The sequence below is a fragment of the Acomys russatus genome, chromosome 26 (assembly GCF_903995435.1).
Source record: "Acomys russatus chromosome 26, mAcoRus1.1, whole genome shotgun sequence".
In the NCBI taxonomy this organism is placed as follows: domain Eukaryota; kingdom Metazoa; phylum Chordata; class Mammalia; order Rodentia; family Muridae; genus Acomys; species Acomys russatus.
In genome coordinates, this window is record NC_067162.1 from 20,995,244 (window position 1) to 21,012,855 (window position 17,612).

Here is a 17,612-nt window from a genome sequence, read left to right on the forward strand (position 1 = left end):
GCAGAAGTTATTTCCCTGTCTTGCAACTGTCCCTGTCTGGCTCAGCTGCCAGACGGAGAGCGTTTTGGAGACAGGTGCTGTGTCTCGTTTGCTCATTCATCCATCATATAATGGTTTAGCACTTATATTTTGGGCACTGCGCTAGTTGCTAAGGATATATAAATGAACAAGTCATCACATTCTAGTGTGGGGGGTGTCCTACAAGAAGCAGTTTAGCAAACGGATATAAGATATGACAGCTGGTACCATGCACTGTGAAGAAACACAAAAGAAGGTGAGAAGTGGGGGGCCGAAACCCTGCTTTCATTAGAGGCATGCTGGGATGTTGGGCTCGGGGTGTAGGAGAGAGTAGATGAGTTGACCCGAACTGGTCATTGGTGGGGCAGCGTTTCCCAAAGCCATCTTCCCAGGTGGTGAGAGTGAACTTTGGCGGATCCAAGAGTAGGGAGGATGGGAAGGTGAGCATCCTGTGAGATTAATCTCGGGTGGTCCTGGGTTGGGAAGCCAACCCAGCATTCTCGACCTGGAGGAAACAGTTAGGTTAGGTTTGGAGGCTCTGCTCTGTAAGATCAAGCAAAAGGGTTCCATATCCATCTTCCCAAATCACATGTGAGTCGCCATGAGGGGTAGGGCACAGAACACAAAGGAAGAGCACAGAGCAGCAAGAGGCCACAGGAGACGCTGAAAGAAAGAAAAGCTGCAGTGACAGAATGTGTACATAAGTAAGACCAGTAAAGACAGTGTGGAGAGATGGGGGGAGAAAGGAGAAGAGGAGGAGAAAGGGGAAGAAGGAGGAAGAAGGGGCAGGGGAGGAGCAACAGCAGCAAAATGGAACTTCTAGAAATAAAACACAATTCTCTGAAATTCAACTAACCAAACGGATTTGGGAGTTGGGAGTTGCTTTATAAAGAGACAAGAGACATGGTGCGGAAGAGTGACAGAGGCTCAGAGAACAGCATCAGAAAAAACTCACGGTGGAGTCCCAGGAGAAGAAAGTAAAAGGACTAGGACAGACACAACAGTGAAGAGCTTTCTCGAAGTGACGAAAAGCAGACCCACAGAACCCAGAGAGCATGGTGTATCTCAAGGAGGACACCTGAAAATGAGCCTGCACTTTGCTCATCTGACGGAAACTTCAGAGAAGTTCCGAAGAACTCCAGGCAGAGAAGTGAGGAGAGCAGTCAGTGAGAAAGCACAGCGTGCCTTTTGAGCTTCTCCGATAGGCTAGGAGACTGCACTGAGGTCCCCAAAGAGAGGGGAACAAGGCAGTGTCAGCTAGAATTGCCTGGAGCAACAGCCTTTTCATAAACTAAGACACAAAGGAAAGTATGTTCCTTTTTAATATTTAAAGGTAAATAAAAGCCGAGAGCAAATTAAAGAGATTTCAGAGCACATTTCAGTAAGGAAAGGGGTTCCAGAAGATCACCCCAAGTCACAAGAAGAAATAGTGGGCATAGAAAATGGGGGGTGGGGTGGGGGGTGTGGCAAGGCCTGTTATACTCTGAAATACCAGAGGATAGAATGTAAGTCAAGCGGGGAAAGAGCGCTACAATGGTCAGAGGCTCTTGTGTTTAGGCTTACAAAGGGTGTCAGCACATTGATATTAATGCTGTCGTTTGCGTAGGATTTGTGTTCCCTCCCAAAGCTCACATACTAAGAGCCCAGTGCCCTGTGTGGTCTTGACAGGGATTCATATGGTGCCCACGGAACCCCAGTCAATTCCCTAGAAAGTGGATTATTTTGTCATTGTCTCGCAATGGCACTCAGACTCACCATGCAACCCAGGATGGCCTTGAACTTCTCATTCTCCTGCTTTTTCTTTCCTTTCTTCACAGGCGGGGGTGGGCGGGGCACGCGCAGAGGGGTTATGTGATAGAGGAAGCTCTGATCCTCCTCTTTTCTGTTCTGTCTTATCATGTGATCTCTTCTGCACACGATCCTATTATTACCCAAGGCTATCACCAGAGGCTAGATCAGTGCAACCACCCAGTTCTGGATTTTTCACCCCCAAACTACGAGCTAAGTGAATCTCCTTGTGTAAAACAAAACAAAACAAAACAAAACAAAACAGACTGGTGTATTTTGCTATTTTGGTATAACTATGGAAAGTGGGCTAATATACCTAGATGTTGCTATTTAAATGTGCATAGCAAGACTTCAAGGGCAACAATTAAAGGAATAGAACTGAAGTATATACATTTTTATTCTGGGGGAAGGAAAAGTGGTATAGGGAAAGAAAATAAATAAAACTCAGTTTAAAAACAATACTCATTTAGGGCTGGAGGTATGGCTCAGAGGTTAAGAGCATTGGCTGCTCCTCCAGAGGTTCTGAGTTCAATTCCCAGCAACCACATGGTGGCTCACAACCATCTATAATGAGCTCTGGTGCCCTCTTCTGGCCTGAAGGCATACATGCAGGCAAAAGATTGTATACATAGGAAGTAAATCTTTAAAAATACTTATTACTTTCTGTGTATGGGTGTTTTGTCTGCATGTATGTCTGTGCACCACATGAGTGCTTTGTGTTCATGGGGGCCAGAAGAGGACCTCAGATGTCCCCTAGAACTAGACAGTTACAGATGGTTTAGCCACTATGTGTGGGTGCTAGGAATTGAATCTGATCCTCTTAACCACTGAGCCTACTCTCCAGCCTAAAGGTCAAAACAATTTTAAAGACAAGGAGAGAAAAGAAAAAAAAAAGGTGAGATTAACAGAAAATAATATTCAAAAACCTCAAAAATTAAAACCAGGCCCCGCCTAGTGGCACATGCCTTTGATCCCAGTGCTGGCAGTAGGAGGTGGTTCTCTGTGAGTTCTAGGCCAGCCTGGTCTACATAAGAAGCTGCAGGACAGCCAGGGATGCATAGTAAGACCCTGTTTCAGAAACAATACTCACACAAAACTTCTCAAACAACCAAATAAACACAAAGGAAAGAAAGAAAGAAAGAAAGAAAGAAAAAAACAAAACAAAAACCCAGAAGGGCTTGCAGGTACTAGAAGCAAATTAGCATTTTCATTAATTTTAAAGCTAATGAAAAGCCCGGGCACAGTGCTCATCTCAGCTACTTTACTCCCAGGATCCCAGCAGGATGCCTCATGGTCTCAAGACTGGCCTTAACTGCACTGTTGTGAGTGCAGAATGTAGGCCACAGCCCATCTGCCCATGAAAGTGGGTGTGGCTAGACAAGCTGCGCCTACCACAAAGGGTCTAAGAGCAAACAGTTCTGGAGGACATAGCCCAATGCCCTTTAAACCAAGAAGTATTTGTGAAACACACACACACACACACACTGTGCTAAGTGAGTTACTCAGGCAAAGCCCGGCAGCAGCACAGCATTCTGGGTGGCAGAGGGGGAGCCCCGGGAATTTGTGGTCTATTTGCTGGTGGAAGTGGACGTTACTGCTTTCCCTTTCTTCCTGCCCCCACCCTTCCCCTCCCTCTTTTCTTTGTTCCCCGTGCCGCTCAGGATCTGTGTGCATGGTGTGCAAGCACGAGACTCCCAGCTCTTCACCGAGTTTTCAAAAAAATGATAAAAGATAGTATGGAGCAAAAATTTGCTATGTTTTTAAAAAGGATTATTACAGCCAGGCGTGGTTGCTCACGCCTTTAATCCCAGCACTCCAAAGGCAGAGGCAGGTGACTCGTTGTGAGTTCGAGGCCAGGCTGGTCTACAAAGTGAGTCCAAGACAGCCAAGGCTACACAAAACAACCTTGTCTCGAAAAACCAAAAGAAAAAAAAAAAGGATTATTATTTTATTTTCAATTATCTAAATATATGTGTGGGCATGTGCGTGTGAGTGCAGTTGCCAGTGGAAGCCAGAAGAGGGCATCAGACCCTCTGGAGCTGGAGTTATGGGGGTTGTGAGCTGTCTGACATGCACGCTGGGAATCAAATTCAGGTGCCTTGAAAGAGCAGCCATCACTCTTAACTGCTGGGTCGTCTTTTCAGCCCTGGACACCTCTACTTTTGAGAATTCCAGTCTTTCTTCCTTTGTGCTCTACTTTCTCCCCTCAAAGAAAAGACTTTCTATGTATCAGATGTATCTACAGATATTTCATCTGCTCATTTGTTTTTCACAAGAGACTTAATCTGTATCAAGTAACTCACAGGAGGAAATGGAAGCACACAGGGAAGGCACAGTGGCTTTCCTCGAGGTCACAGCTTAGTGTTGATGCAGAGATCCAAGCCATTCCTTATTGCGATGGTGAGGGTGGAAGAGAGCCCCCAGAACTGTGATTTCCATGGAGGTTGCCCATTTGTACTCACACCAAGATAACTAGAAGGTTCTCAATGATACTGCAGGGGTCAGAAAGGTGAAGGCATGGATCCTAGCCAGGTTGGGCTCAAATTTAGGCTGTCACCTGCTTGCCTTGGCGTGACAAGCCTCAGGGCCTCTTGAGGACTTTGTTTTTATAGCTGCATCCTGGTTGATGTTTCGGATGGCATGAAAGAGCAGAGAGAGAAAGGTGTGAGGCTGCTGGCCCACTGCCCCTTGTGGTAAGCCTTTGGATGTGTTATTTTAAACTGTCAGGTAGCTGTCTCTGACATCATGGCACTCACTTCAGGCATCTTCTAACAGCTTTTAGCCAAGAGGGGGTCCTTCGAGGTGTGAGGAAACAATGGGATCAGTGCCTTGTACCGTACAACTGCAGCACACTGTCTCAGAGCCTTAGGTAGAGCATCAGTACAGCAGCAATCTCTTCCACTGCTCCATAACCAGCATCCAGCGGGCTGAGCCACTCCAGGCTTGCCAAGTCAGGCTCTGCAGTGGCCATTCCCAGAGTGACCAGCAGGGGGTAGTATTGGCCGTTCCTGCCTTTCTTCGTCTTCGTGTCCCAGCAGCTGCTTAGGGCAAAGGAGAGGCACAGCGTTGCTACTGCCAGGTGAGGACTCTCTAGCTAGAGTGCCTTGATCTAATTTCTGTTAAAGAAGAAAAGTGGCTATCCGTTTGTTTTGACCCCTGCCCATGCCTTTGTCCATTCACTCATCTGTCTATCCATGCGTTACTCTGTTATTTCCCGTTTGCTCAGCCGCCCCCTCGTTTGTCTATCCATTTATTATCTTCTACTTATTATCCATCTCTCCTCCATTTGTCTGTCCACCCTAATGTGTGCCATCTGTCTGTCCATCATATGGCTTTATATTCACGTCCGTTGATCCATCACACTCCTGCCCAACTGTCTTCTTTATTGCCAGCTGAGCCAGGCCTTGTTCAGCCATAGGGTGCCCATGATGGAAGGAGAGCTGGAAATCAGGGTGGTGAGAGGGTTCGGATGGTAGAATTTGGGCAGTAGGAGAAACTGAAGGTCTTCGTCTAAGGCGTTCCTTATTCCATGTCAAGAAGTGCATTCCGGCAGTGAGTGGAGACAGTAGAAGGGCTGCAGGCAGCAGTAACTGTCCTTGATTGACTTTGAGTAGACAGAAGATGCTCGTGCCTCCCTGTAGGAACCAGGCCTGACTGGGCTGCCTGCCTGTCTTGCTGTTTCATGTCCTGTTTCTAGCAGCTTCCATGTCTGTGTTTATCTTGGTTAGCTAGTCATATTTACTGCTCTGAGAACGAGCCCCTCCCTTCCTCGAGACTTTTCCTCCTGTGTGCAATCACCTCTTGAGGGATTTCACCTGGGAGGAGGATTCCTGTTTTGCTGCCTATAAGAGGGCTCTTTGGAACTCTGGGAGAATAATAAACCACTGCCGCGGCTGCTGCTCTCTTAACACGAAGGACCCGCTGTGTTATTTTGTGTGTGCGTGCGCGTGTGTGTGCATGAGTTAAATCCGCAGGCCTTCGCCCTCGACTCGGTACCACGGTGGCGTGGGCGCCACACCTCCCAGCCCCCACATGCTGACCTTGAGGGAAGATGGCAGTCATGGGAGGAATCAAGGTTTAAATGCATATGTGGGATGGCCCATGAGCTGAGGGGGTCTGTGCTGGCTAATCTTATGTCAACTTGACACATAAACCAGAACTATCTGAAAAGAAGAAACCTCAATTCAGAAATTGCTTCCATAAGATCCAGCTCTAAGGAGTCAGTCCAATCCCGGGGTCCACTTCTTCCCTTCGGATCCTCCAGGCACCTGAGCATGCAGGCACCCGACTGGAAGGAATGAAGCTTACTGGGCAGGTGGGTCTGAGGGTCCCAGTCCGGTGGAGGTGAGTGCCGAAGGGGAGAAAGCCTTCTACGAAACAGTGCTTTAAGTGTTACAGTTCTCTTAGCTCAGAACTCCCCGAATGATGCAGCAATAGCAGGTTGAACAGGGGTGAACAACAACCTTGGGGAGTGGGAAGGGATTTTCAGAGTGGGTGCATATCATTGGGTGGGGCTGGGGCGCTCTGGGTGCTTTATTGGCATGAGGAGGCTATGCAACGACCTTGATAATTGCAAGGGGCAGAGGACAGGGAGGGGGTGATGGTGGTGGGACAGGGGGATGGGGGTGGGGGTGTCCTGCATTGGGGCCGCCACAGAACAGGGAAGGGGGAGTGATCCTTACTCCTGCCAGTCTCAGGATTGAGATTTTCGGGGTTTGGGTGTATCTTGATCTCACTGTAGCTCCATGTCCGTTTCCTGCTGGCACAGTCCATGTGCCCCACAGTAAGGCATTTTCTTGTTTGTTTGTTTGTTTGTTTGTTTGTTTGTTTGTTTGAGACAGAGTTTCTCTGAGTAGCCTCAGCTGTCCTGGAACTCGCTCTGTAGACAAGGCTGTCCTTCAACTCACAGAGATCCTCCCTCTGCCTCCCAAGTGCTGCCACTGCCATCTGCTAGGCATTTTCTTAATTAGTGATTGATGGGGGCGGGCCCAACCCACCTGTGGCTGGTGGTGCTAGCTTCTGTAAGAAAGCAGGCTGAGGGAGCCAGGGGAAGCATGCCCTTAAGCAGCAGCCCTCCGTGCCCTCCAGGGCCTCTGTCCCTGGTTCCTAGCCTGTTTGACTTTCTTCAGTGAAACCCTTTTCTCTCCAGCTTGCTTTTTTTTTTTTTTTTGTCGTGGTGTTTCATCACAGCAATAGAAATTCTAATAAGACAAGCTGAAACCAGAGCAATGGGGTATTGCTGTGACAGACCTGACCATGTTTTGGGGTGGGCTGTGGAAAAACTTTGGAACTTTGAGCAAGAAAGGCCATTGAGTGCTGAGAACTCAATGGGATGTTCTGTGGGAGCTTGGACGATAAGAGTGTTGAGGGCCAGATAAGAGGACGGCAGCCTGGCTTGTGAAGTCTCAGAGGGAAGTTCAAACCCCTACCAGGGCCATTTGCTATTTTGAGTTGAGATTCTGTTGTTCTGATAAGCTGGGAGCTGAAAGGGCAGCCATGACTGAGGAGAAATCCACACCACTGAGGTGAAGTCTTCTGGGAAGTGTTTCCTCAGGCTCAGCATACAGAAGCTGTGTTCCGGAAGTGGCCAAGGTTGTACCCCAAGCTAACACTGACTGCTCTGGCACTGACAGAGGTAGTTTAAAACTCACCCAGGTGGTACTGGTTTTGAAGGCATGAAGGGATCATGGAGAGCGCTGAGGCTTGGCACTGAGAGAGGCATGGAGAGGCCACTGGTGAAGGTGCAGCCTCAGTGGCAGTTGAAGGCCCAGGAATGAAGGGGTCATGAAGAGAAGTTGAGGCTTGGAACCAGGAAGAGAGGAGAGGAGAGGCTATTGGTGAAAGTGCAGCTCAGCTGCAGCAGAAGACCCCAGCTTTTGGGGGACTCCAGTACCATGGGATGACCACTAAGAACAGCAGCAGTGGTGGAGGCAGCTGGAGCCTAGAAAACAAGCTGTGTGTACCACAGAGGGCATAGCTGAGGAAGTGACCCCAGTCCTTTTCAAGGAGACAAGAAGATCCTGAGTGAGTCCAAGATAACTGGGCGGTGGGTTTGTTTATTTGTTTGTTTATTTACTTATTTGTTTTCAAGACAGGGTTTCTCTGTGTTATCTTGGCTGTTCTGAACTTGTTTTATGGACCAGGCTGGCCTCAAAATGACAGTGATCTGCCTGCTTCTGCCTCCTGGGTGCTGGGATTAAAAGTGTGTGCCACCACGCCTGGCTATGGTGAGTTATTTATACTGTGAGACTTTGGTTTTGCTTTATTCAGATTGTGACTGGGCCCTGGTTCTTCCCTCTTGAAGGTATTCAATTTAATTTTGATTTTTATAGGAACTCAACAGTGATCTGCCTGCCTCTGCCTCCCCCAGTGCTGGGATTATAGGTGTGCACCACCGCACCTGGCTGAGTTATTTATGTTTTAATGTGGGATCTTGGGGGATGATAAGAAAGGAAAGGTGTGGCTTAGTAGTGATGTTTGTGTGTCAAGTTGACAAGAGGTCAGTTGTGCTGGCAAGTCGTATGCCAATGTGACACACAAACTAGAGTTAGCTGAAAGGAGGGAACCTCAATTGAGAAAATGCTTTCATAAAGTCAGGCTGTAAAATCAGTGATTGATGGGTGAAGGCTCAGCCCATTGTGAGTGTTCCCATTCCCGAGCTTATGGTCCTGGATTCTATGGGAAAGCAGAATTCTATGAGCAAGCCAGGGGAAGCAAGCCAATAAGCAGCAGCCGCGCCCCCTCCCCCCCCCCCCCCGCACCCTCCCCCGCCACCACGTACCCCATGGCCTCTGCTTCAGCTCCTGCCTCTAGGATCCTGCCCAGTTTGAGTTCCTGTCCTGACTTCCTTCAGCAATAAACAGTGATGGGGAACTGTAAGCCAAATAAGCCCTTTCCTCTCCAGCTTGCTTTTTGGTCATGGTGTTTCATTGAAACAATATAAGCTCTAACTAAGACAGGGTCCTGAGAGGGAGGGAGGGAGGGAGGGAGGGAGAGGGAGAGAGAGAGGGAGAGAAACAGGTGGTGTGTATTGTGCTCTTTTTCTTCAGGGTAAACAATGACTTCACACACACACACACACACACACACACACACACACACACACACACACACATTTCCCAATTAGAGAACTTCAGCAGCCCCTTGGCCAGCCAGAGCCTTGGCACCAGTCTCCTGATTTAGAAGGGTTTCCCCTCAAAGAACTTCATGCCAGCTTTATGCCCAAAGGAAGAGGTGACATGAACAGGGTTGGCTCTTGGTGGAAAGTCCCTGATAGGGGCTCCGGAGAGGTGGTTGACTGGCGGTTTAGGTTTGTCCCCTAAAGAGCCTGACTCAGCCCAGAGCTATGGTGTCCTCAACCCTCTTTGACATCACACAACTAGAGTGAGATCTCCGTGGTAGGATGCTAGGATGCCAAGCCACACCCCTGAACGAGGCCAGGGAGAGGCTTAAGGCCCTGCACACGGAAGTGTGGGGTGACTCTGACAAAGCAGGTTAGTTGCACAGAAGCGCCACCAAGGCAGGGGCTTTTTCTCCAGGCTCACCACAGTAAAACACAGGACAGGAGATGTGTATGTCTCCTGTGAGGCTGTGCCACTGGCTGAGACAGACATAAGGGCAGAAGTCGCCGTGATAAGTGATGGGGTGGGTGGACAGGAAAGAAAGCCACGACTAGGTCATTTGTGGCATTTTAACACTGGGGCAATGAAAAGCCGTCACAACAACCAGAGCAAAACTAAAGGTTGAAGAGGAGAAGTCAATGGCCTGTCACTCAGCCTCACACTTGCGGCCTGTGATGCCCTCACCCTCCTACAAACACCACTGGACTCTGGACGCTGAGAACCCCAGCCCGAGCTGTGCCTTGTGAGGTCCAGTAAGAAAGGATGTGGGGATGACACCTTGGACCTCAGCCACAGTCATTGTGGGGACAGGCTCTGGCAGAGGGCACCTGGCCACCACCGGGGCGGGAATTACAGCATCTGCGCTGACCCATCATGCAGGGGACTGCATTGGAACCCAACGACTTGGAACCAGAGCCAAACAAATGCCACTAAGGAGTATTGGGCCAGGACATAGAGATATAGTCTCAGGACAGGACAGCCAGTCCAGGCAGCAGGATCCCACAGGCAGAGTAACTCTGGTGGCAGCTTGGATGGAGGACTGGTCCTTCCTCCGAGGACTCTGTGGATGCACAATTGGCAAACAGTAGAGACAGGGAGGGACCTGGTGCCACAGGAGCTATAGAGTCTGGCCTTTCAGCAGACACAAAAGGTTCCCAACTCTGCCCCTGTCCCCACGGCCCCCAGGTTGCCTGGTTCTCATTTGGACTTCTTTAGCAGTTTATATGGATATGGGGCTGTTGAGATGGCTCAGCAGGGAGAGGTGCTTTCTGTGCAAGTCTAGGCCGCGGAACCCACATAAAGGCGGGAGGCAGGAACTGACTCTGACCTCCACATGTGTGCTGTGGTATATCCTGACCACCCCCATGCCTGCACATGTCATGCTCACAACACACACAATAGTCATAGCAGAAATTTAAAAGTAATGGCAAAACACAGACGCCCCCCCCCCCCAAGCCACCACAGGGAGAAGCACAGCGTCTGTGAATGCTTCAGCTGGGGACCTTCCAGACAGCCAAGACCAGCCAATCTGTGTGAAAACATGGGCAGGTGACTGGATCTCCCAAAACAAGCAAGGAGTTTGGATGGGGACTAGCGAGCAGAGCCACCTCAATATAGGCACTGCTCGCTCCCAGAGGAGCCGTTTCCACCTGGGCAAATGCTGACACCTTTCTGGTGTGCTACCCACTCGGACCATAGTGCTCATAACAGCTAGAATAGAAGGGCCCGCCAAGTCTACTTAGATTTTTTGTGTGTGTAAGTTTTACTTCTTTATTATTATCTATGCAGGGCTTGCTTGCATGTACACCTGCAGGCCAGAAGAGGGCATCAGATCACACTATAGATGGTTGTGAGCCACCATGTGGTGGCTGGGAACTGAACTCAGGACCTCTGGAAGAGCAGTCAGTGCTCTTAACCTCTGAGGCGTCTCTCCAGTCCGGCAAGTGTACTTAGGATAGGGAGAAAAATACAATTTAAAGAGCTCTGAATGGCCCAAAGTTTCTGCCTCTTTTGTAGGAATGAAAATCTGAAGATGAACAAGCATTTTATTTAAATATTGAGAAAGGAAAACACTTTAGCAGTTAACAATGAATCGCTTAGGAAGGATATCTCTGGGGGGCTGGAGATGGCTCTGTGGCCAAGGGCAGTTGCTATTCACCCAGAAGATCTGAGTTTAGTTTCTCAGATTCATGTTGGGCAGCTCACAACTGCCCATAACTCCAGCTCCAGGGACTCTGCCATCCTCTTCTGGCTTTTGTGGGATCCCACATTTACATGGCATATACATTCATATAGACATACATGCACACAAATTTTTTAAAAATTAAAAACTATCGGGAGGCAGAGGCAGGCAGATCTCTGTGAGTTTGAAGCCAGCCTAGTCTACAAAACGAGTCCAGGACAGCCAAGGCTAACACAGAGAGATCCTGTCTTGAAAAATGAAACAAAACAAAAATTTAAAAATTAAAAAAAAAAAAAAAAAACACAAAAGAAGAAACAACAATAACAAAAATGGACCTGTAGGGAGGTTCTTTTCATGACTTGCTGTCCCTGGGTGGAAACGACTGTTGCTTTGAAGGCTCCCTCAATTCAGTTAGCCTCGGATATTGGCCTGCCTATTATATCCTGGTGCTGTCACCAGGTGTCCCACAACCATCCCTTCTGAAAAAAGAAATTGGCACCCAGGCATCCCTTCTGAAAAAAGATTGGGTTTATGGTCCCCGTGCCCCAGCTGAGGGTGCTTGAACTTGCTCTGTAGACCCGGCTGGCCTTGAACTCACGGAGACTCTGCCTGCCTCTGCCTCCCAAGTGCTGGGAGTTGTTTGAGAATATGCAGGACATATATATAATTTAACAAAAATAACCAACAAACCACATGTCAGCACCACCCATGTGAAGAAAGGGAGCTTGGGAGCCACTCCAGCAGGCTCTGTACCCTGCCCCAGAGTGGAGCTTTGTCCTGGCCTTCAGAAAAATCCCCTTGGTTTTACATTAACTTCCCCTCCTGTGTCTACATTCCTAAACCATGAAGTATGGTTTTGCCTGCTTGAGTAGTCTCCCTTTCTTCCCTTTCCCTGCTGTACTTGGGATTGAGCTCAGGGCCTTGTGCACACTAGGAAGGGCTAACACTTGGCCATATCCCCAGTCCTCTATAGGAAATTTCTTCTTTTGAGGTCCTCTCTTCCCAGACGTGTCAAGTTGACAACCAAGCTCAGCCACCATACAGACAGGCAGACACATTAAAACACATGAGCATGAGACTTCTCTCAGGGCTTTTTATGTACTCAGGATATGCTGATGGGTGATGAGGCTGATTTTATCTTCCCAGTTTTTGTTTTGTTTGGTTTTTTGAGACAGGGTTTCTCTGTGTAGCTTTGGCTGTCCTAGACTTGCTTTTGTAGACCAGGCTGGCCTCGAACTCACAGAGATCCACCTGCCTCAGCCTCCCGAGTGCTGGGATTAAAGGCATGCGCCACCATGCCTGGCTTTATCTTCCCAGTGTTTTGTTTTGTTTTGTTTTTTGAGACAGGGTTTCTCTGTGTAGCTTTGGCTGTCCTAGACTTGCTTTGTAGACCAGGCTGGCCTCGAACTCACAGCGATCCGCCTGCCTTTGCCTCCCGAGTGCTGGGATTAAAGGCGTGCGCCACCATGCCCGGCTTTATCTTCCCAGTTTTTGATGGTGGTGTTTTCCTTTCCTTACTGCTCAGTTTAGACCTCAGAACAGCAACGTGTATGCGTTTGCATGTGCTTGCTTGCGTGCCTTTTGGTGCTGGGGATGAAACCCAGGGCCTTCCCCGTGCTAAGCATGCGCTCTACCTCCCCGCTACACCCCAGTTCTTGGGATGATGTACATCTGTGGTGACAGTAGACTTCCTTATCTCACTGCCGATCTCAAGGGAAAGTTCTTGACAGTTTCACCTGAAAGCATAATGTTTGATGAGGTGTTGTTTTTGTTTTGTTTCATTAAAAAAAAAAAATCTAGGAAGTTCCCTTCTGTTTCTGATTTGCTAATTTCTTTTTTAATCTTGAATGGGTTGGTTATGATAGTCCTTTTTTCCCCTTTTCTTTTCTTCTTTGTTTTGGCTTTTAGAGACATGGTTTTTCTGTGTAGTCTTATCTGTTCTGGAACTTGCTCTGTAGACTAGGCTGGCTTCAAACTCAGAGATCCACCTGCCTCTACCTCCCAAGTGTTGGCATTAAAGGTGTGCACCACCACTGCCAGTTAAAGTGCATAACTCCAGCCCTTAAGAAACTGGGGCAGAATTGTGAATCCAAGTTCAATTGGTGGCTGCATAATAAGGTCCAGTCTCAACAAACCCTAAAAAATAAAAAGCATGAATAGATGTCAAACATCAAGCCACACCTCTCTTGGATCTATTGTAATAATTATTTGAATTTACAGCTCTGATCTGCTCCTGCCATGGCCACGGTCATTTTCCTGTCTTGCTTTGGTTGAATGAAACTCAATGAGATGAGGCCTGGAGAGATGGCTTAGAGGTTAAGGGCACTGACTGCTCCTCCAGAGGTCCTGAGTTCAATTCCCAGCAACCACATGGTGGCTCACAACCATCTATAATGTGATCTGATGCCCTCTACTGGCTTGCAGGTGTACATGCAACCAGAGCACTGCATACATAATAATAAATAAAATAAATCTTTAAAAAAGAAACGCAATGAGACATTGTTTTTCCATCAGAACTAGAGTTAGTTTGCTAATATTTTGTTAACTTTTGCATCAGAGGGAAAAGGTGGGAAGGAAGAAGAAGAAGAAGAAGAAGAAGAAGAAGAAGAAGAAGAAGAAGAAGAAGAAGAAGAAGAAGAAGACGACGACAGGGCGGGGGAGGGGAGGAAACTGTATTTTTTTTCTTGCTTGCTGTTGAGTTTGAGGGTCTGGGTTATATCTACCATGAGTCTTCACTAGGGCTTGGAGCGCCATGGAGCTCTTAGTTCTCCTGAGAAAGCTGTGTAGAGCTGCTGGTGAAGCTGCCCCTCACTGGACTTTGTGTTGTGGGAAGATTTGTGAATTCAGTTACAAGTTCTTCAGTGTATAGGACCTTTCAGGGTTTCTATCTCTTCTTTAAAAGCCTTTAATGCCATTTTCTTTACTTATTTAGTGTGTGTCTGTGTTTGTGAGTGGGCGTGGGCACCTACCTGTACCACAGCATGTGTGTGGAGGTCAGAGGACAACTTCGGAGAGTCAGTTCTCTTTTTCACTTTGTGGGTTCGAGGGACCAAAGTCGGTCAAGTCAGGCTTAGTAGCAAGCACCTTTACCTGCTGAGCCATCTCACCGGGGCCCTAGTTATTTTAAACTGATTTCTAACTTGATGACGTCACACCAGAGGAACCATATGGATAAGCAAAGTCCTTGGAAATCTTTTGAGATTTACTTTATAATCAGAAATATGAGCCATGTTTATAAATGTGCCAGGAATGCTTAAAAAACACATATCTTCAAACTGTGTCCTCTGGTTTGTGTTATTTGTTCAATTTAGTTTGTCAAGTCCTTCAGTTCTTCTATAGCACTTTGCATTCTTTTTTTTTTTTTTAAGATTTATTTATTTATTATCATGTATACAGTGTTCTGTCTGCATATACACCTGCATGCCAGAAGAGGACACCAGATCTCATTATAGATGGTTGTGAGCCACCATGTGGTTGCTGGGAATTGAACTCAGGACCTCTGGAAGAGCAGTCAGTGCTCTTAACCTCTGAGCCATCTCTCCAGCCCAGCACTTTGTATTCTTTCTAAGAAATTGAAAAGGTGTCTTAAAATTTATCATATGCATTGATTTTGCCATATAGCCATATTAATTATTGCTTTATGCATTTCAGGCTCATAACATGAGTACAAATCTAGTATTCTTATGTCCTTTTAGTAAAATTAACTTTTACTGTTATCTCTGTCTCTGGTAGTGCTTTTTGCCTAGTGTCTCTTCTCAATAGAAATACCTATATCTTTCTAAAGATTGGATTTACTTTTTATTTATGTGTATGTGCGCATGTTTCTGGTGCCCACAGAGCCCCAAGAAAAAGTATCAGATCTCCTGGAGCTGGAGTTAGGGATGCTTGTGAGCTTTCTGGTATGGGAGCTGGGAACCCAACCTGGGCTCTCTGGAAGGGCTTCAAGTGCTCTTATCCACTGAGCCATCTCTCCAGCCCATCGTCCATCTCTCTCTCTCTCTCTCTCTCTCTCTCTCTCTCTCTCTCCCTCTCTCCCTCTCCTAGTATTTATATCATCTAGCTTTAAATTTCTTGTCTCTTTTTATGTTTTAGAACTCTCTGTCTCTTTTTGTAATTGTCTCCATCCAATCAGAACTAAGTTTTCTTCAACTGGAGCGTTTGGTCCATTTATATTTTATATAAATGTAAATATAAACCGTGCTTGATATAAATACTTAAAATGAACCCTGTTACCTTATGTTGTATTAGGAAGCTCACTCACTCTATTCTTGTCCTCTAAAAGTTATTTGTGTGTGTTTTTTCATTGTATTTGCTTTTTCTTTTGTTTTTTTTTTTTGTTGTTGTGTTGTTGTTTTTTTTTTTTTTGAAATAAGGTTTCTCTGTGTTATCTTGGCTGTCCTGAATTCGCTTTGCAGACCAGGCTGGCCTCGAACTCACAGTGATCCTCCTGCCTCTGCCTCCCTAGTGCTGGGATTAAAGGCATACTCCACTATGCCGGACTGTATTTGCTTTTTTAATTTGAAATGTCAACTCTATCTCTAGTCCTTTACTACAACTTTTCTGTCTAAAGTGCTAGGTGATAAACATTCCAGCTTTTGTGGCTCTTGGAGTCTGGGGTATGTTTAATGAGCCCCCCCCCCCTTGCTGGCCCTGGACTTGACTTCTGTCTGCTCATCTAGAAAGTGCTTGCACCTAATCCCATGTTCTTATCTATGGGTCCTTGGCACTAAGGTGGCTTCATTAAGATCTCTCATCAGGCTCAGTGTTTGGCTCCTCCAACCCCCTTCTAGCTCTTCAGCATTTTTTTCTGAGTCCAGCAGAGGAAGGAGGCCCCTCATTTCCAGAAATGGAAATCTTGCCATTTGTTTAACATTCCTGGAGCCTGAGGCTCCAAAAGGATACATTCATTAAGGGGCCATCTTGTGTTGCTTTCTATAAATTATGTCGCTGTAACACTGCTGTCAACCTGCATTGAGCCTGTGGCTTGTTGCCACACATGCATGCGCCATGGCCAGCATTCTACGCCGCCGTCTGAGGCAGAACGTCTGCTTGGAAGTGAGTTTGCATGGCAGGTGGGAGGCCGAGGAGGATTCTGGGGAAGCAAGATGGTGGATCACATGACCACTTCTTTATCTGCTTGTCCCCTGACTGGCTGCTCTCAGGTGCCTCCTCTCCCATGGTTTATAAATTGAGAGCAGAGTGTTGATGGGATCTCAGCTGGAACGTGGAAGTCAGGTCGGTCTGGTGGGGATCCCAGTTTCCCTGCTTGTTGCCAGCGTGACCTGGCACCTTCTATGCGGCCTTGTCTAGATCTGCATCGAAGAAATGACCATAGCAGGAACTAGCTCAGAAAACTGACTGGATAACTTGAATGGTGGTTCCTCTTAAGGGGGGGTGCTGCTGTGGAGTTAGTATTACAAAACTTGTTTTTGAAAAAGATGCTATAGGCTTGGCGGTTAAGAGCGGTTAAGAGTTAAGGCTGCTCTTCCAGAGGTCCTGAGTTAGCCAAGCATCCACATGATTGCTTACAGCTATCTATAATGGGATCTGATGCCCTCTTCTGACATTCAGGCATACACGCAGATAGAGCACTCATATACATCAATCAATCAATTTAGAAAAGACCTACGGTAGATGTCTTGGTGCCCAATGAGGTCAGCGGCTATGTTACCATCGCTCATACTGTTTTTACCTTGCAAGCTTCATCTGAAAGATCAGAAATTGAGATCCGAGAGGGTACAGATTCAGCTAAGGCCACCCAAGGGAGCAAGAGTCCAGGCTTTGAGTTCTGTTCCCATTGATGCTCTGCAGCTATGGCCTTGTATGTGCTGTCCCAAGCCTCTGTTTCCCCATTGGTCAACCAAGAGGAAGGGCTGGTCATGTGTTCTAGAGGGTAAAAGGACAAGAGCCAAAGAGAAAAAACACCCTGACACTAACTTGACCCCAAGCCCAAAACCAGAGCCAAGACACAGAATCCCACCAATCCTTGAGCACAAAATCCCACCAACCCCTAAGCTTGCCCTAAAATCAGGCCACAAAAACTCCACCAATTCCAGGCCACCCTGGAAAGCTCTGACACCCGCCCCCCTCCCCACCAAGAAACCCTATATAAAGCCTGCTGGTTGCTTAGTTCTATGCTGCTTCTTGCCCTGGCAGAGGTAGCTACCCTCCTGGGTATTTCTCTTCTGATAAATCTCTTGTGCGAGGTTGTGCTGTGTGGCTTAGTGGTGTTCCTCGGCTCCTACTTGCCAGGTTAACCTCGTGGAGCAGAGCTGTAACACTTAAACCTTCCCCCCCAGCTCTAACTCCACCTGACCCCTGGGGACAGATAGCTTGCTAGGTCCTGCTGTAGGGTATGGCTGGCATTCTCTACCCTCTACCCAGGGTCCAGGCTTCCTCTCTCCTGGAAACCCTTCATTATACAATCCAGACATTTTGGTTCCACTGCCTCTTTGCTTATTTCCCTTCTCTCTCTCTCTCTCTCTCTCTCTCTCTCTCTCTCT